The following is a 3,537-nucleotide window of genomic DNA, read 5'->3' on the forward strand; positions in this document are numbered from 1 at the left end:
TTAGCCGGAGATATTTTTTTTTTCTTTCAATTAAATAACTTGAATGGAATTCATAAATGATGAAAAACAGTAAAAACACATTATGCACCGAAACGAAACAAAAATTTGCTACTGATTCAGTAGTTCAGTAGTACTGAAACACCGATGTGGCTAAGCCACTGTGGCTTACGATTATAAAGAAAAAAAATCAAATAGTTACGTGTAGGCTAACAGTGTTGAGATTGCGTTTGTATGCGGCGCGAGCGGTTTCAAGCGTATCATTAAAAGAACATTTTATGCCACAGTGTCTCGTCGCTGATAGTTTATATTTTGCCTGTAGTTGAGAACATATAAACGAGCATGTGGGATACACAATGAACACATTCACACGGTTTTCAGGACACACACACACAAACAAAGGGAAGTATGTGTTCAACAAAAGATAGCGACCTTTAAACTTATAATCATTGCGTGTGAAATTTTAAATTCAGTACAGCGAGTACCGTTGGCGTGGTAAGTTCAGTTGTTGAAGTGTTTTCTTTACTTTGAACTATAGTTTCAATTTTCTCTGTACAAATGTTTGAAATATGTTGGTGATTCAAAAATCACGCAATCGTTCATTTTTTATGTTTCCAATTGATTTATGATCGTGTTGTGGCACACATCCGTGCTTGGCTACTTGTCTTGCTCTCCATATTAAACAATGAACATTTATTTTATGCGTTTATAACTACAATACGCACCAGTGAAGTATCTTTTATTTGATTCAACGAGCAATTTAATTGTGCAATGTCATCAGTTATAAGAGGGACAACGATGATTGAAGTGCTTTCGAACGCAAAACATTCCCAACAAATGATATCAATTAAAATGAATTGTGTGCAAACAAATTAGTGCGCTGTATTATTATTGGTGTTGTAGAATGAATGAGCTTCCAAGACTCGAGCTAAAATCTTTATTTAGAACGATGTTCGTTTGAAGTGATAATTTTATTTGCAATGGAAAAAAGAGTCGATTTTTTGCAATGAATTTAATGTTGATATACTCGAGAGCGCAATGCATATTTATTCAATATTTAGAGCAAACTCAATCTATTCATAAACAATCAGTGTTTTGTACAGTAGTGAATGCATTCAGCTTACGATAAAAACTAGACAATCAAATTTATAGGATGTATTGTGATGGTTGACAGTAGAATAACGTTTTGGACTTTTAATGTCCCCTCTATCATGACGACGACGCAGTAGACAAAATACCGAGAAACACGACGCAAATGAATAATGTTAAGCGGCTACATCAAATTACACCGTCATGCTTTTGAGACAAACTCATTGTCAATGAGTCATTGATAAGATTTTATTTTTTTCTTTGATGATCTTCAACCAAACAATTATGCACTAAAGATAAAACTTCTGTTGAAATTGATTGAGAATAGTGTAATTAATTGCAATCGGACGTAAAATGCAATACTTACGAAATGCTACGGTACTATGTGTGTGTATATAAAGATACTTCTTCAAGATAACTCTTTAAGTTCTACTTCATTCAGCCTTGGCGGTGTTGATAAAATAATAATAATATTTACGCGCAACATTATTGTGATTCTATTGCGATGATTTTGTTTTTCATTCATTCAAATTCTCTTTTTCGTTGTGTGTTTTCATTGCAAGTGTATGCGGCACGTGTAATGCGAGTCATCGAGTAAAATTGTCTGTATGGCTGGTGCGGTGTATCACCGAGTGTCATCATAGTCAGGGATTCGTATTATTCATCGTACAAAACAAACACATGCAACATTCACGATATACAACCACACAATGTGAAGTATGTATTGAGCGGCAAACAATTACATCAAAGCTTGGGAATCATTGAGTGTGGGATTTTTGATTCAGTATAGCGAGTTTCGTTCGCGAGGTAAGTTCACTTGAAACATTATTCACTACAGTTGAGTCCGAATTTATTTCCATTATAATTGAAGGCCTTTTTTGGTGATTTTTTACGCACTAATTGAATGGTTTTCGACATTTTTAACAGATTTTCAATAGAATAATATTGTGATATCAATCTATGCTGAGCTTGATCTTCATATTTAGTAATCGTAAAAGTATTTTTTAGTGTTTTTTCAACGAATTTGCAGTGCGAAAGAGTCCCATATAACTTTAAGTTGAAATAATTCCTTCAATTGATGAATTAGTGCAGAAAAATGATTAGAAAATTACAAATTGCAATTATTGTGGAGAAGGAAGATGTTCATTCTCTAGCTGATGTGGCACGATGCAGAAGAATCGGACATCTATCACTCTGAAATAAAATAATTCCTTCAAGTGTAACTGTGAGCTATTACAGAAAAATTACGGTTCAGTCATTATCTTTGGTCATAAAGATAAAGGGCGGGACAAGTGTTTCTCCAGAAAGTGATTAGTTCAGAGATACAGTCGATTCCCTTCATATCGAAGGTCGTCAATTATTTGCTAGTTAAAAGTCCTATTAGCTTCCTTATAATCGATATTAACTGTCTCGAATCAACTCAGTAATCATACGCGATTCACTCGAACTCTCAACCATTGACCGTTCCAACTTAAAGTATTTCATCACATTTGACAATAATAAGCGGAGAGGAATTGCATCATATTAATTGATATTTAGTTAGAATTTATAATTTATGACTTTGAAGAGTAGATAAATTCATATAAAAATCAGAAATGATTGAGTGAGATAGTTTTATCAAATTAATCGTTACCTTGAAACATCAACGGGTCGGTGCCAATGGTTGATAATGCTATTTCATTATTATCTGAAAATGAGCAGACTGATAGTTATCAAATAACAACTATCGTCGGTTAGAGCTGCGAACCACATAAAAATCACAATGACCGGCGCATTTAAGTGAAATTTTTCTTTTTGGGAACGTATAGCTCTCATGGTGAGTGTACAATTTCGAATCAAGGTGTGACATCAGAATCTTGATAAGTGAATTTTTTCTTCTGGTCATAATTTCAAAAGAAAAAATAGTTCACATTTGGCTTGCTCAATATGACATTCAATATTTAGTAACAATGATACCATCTTGCGCTGCTTAGTTCAGGGAACAATTATATCGTCTTTGTTGATGTTTGAAAAAACATTTTCATCTTGAATGAAAAATATCGGAAAAATCAATTTTTTGTTCGTGTTTATTTTTAGTTACGAGTAACGTAGAAATATTGAATAGACTGTTCAAAATAGTTGGAGAGTCACTGTGACGTCGACATACCGCCTAATTCATAGCGCATTAGCGCAGTCATTCAGTTATTAACGACTCATTTCTTCGACTGTGATTATTTTGAGATGTCCTTCGAAAAATTGGACGAATTTTGTGGCACTTCTAAGTTCTGGGTATGGAAAAACACATTTCAATTTTTAAGGTGTAATTTACAATCGAATACACATCGAATCTAATGAGATTTTCATTGATATGAACTCATTGATAACATGGCTTCTTCGCACACTTCGTTGCTATAGGATTTGAGTGTCACATGGTATACGAATGATCCCGACCTTACACCGTGCTTCCAACAA

At 33.9% G+C, this 3,537-nt stretch overlaps 1 long non-coding RNA gene across 1 annotated transcript; it reads left to right on the forward strand.

Annotated features, from left to right (window-relative positions):
* Positions 1-468: 468 nt before the first annotated feature.
* On the forward strand, positions 469-3,537 carry LOC129571325 (uncharacterized). Its single transcript, XR_008688255.1, has 3 exons — positions 469-1,893; positions 3,163-3,354; positions 3,481-3,537. It is a non-coding gene; the product is annotated as an uncharacterized LOC129571325 (long non-coding RNA).

Source organism: Sitodiplosis mosellana, unplaced genomic scaffold, assembly GCF_009176505.1.
Source record: "Sitodiplosis mosellana isolate CC-2019 unplaced genomic scaffold, AAFC_SMos_1.0 Smas_scaffold_1990, whole genome shotgun sequence".
Taxonomy (NCBI): Eukaryota; Metazoa; Arthropoda; class Insecta; order Diptera; family Cecidomyiidae; genus Sitodiplosis; species Sitodiplosis mosellana.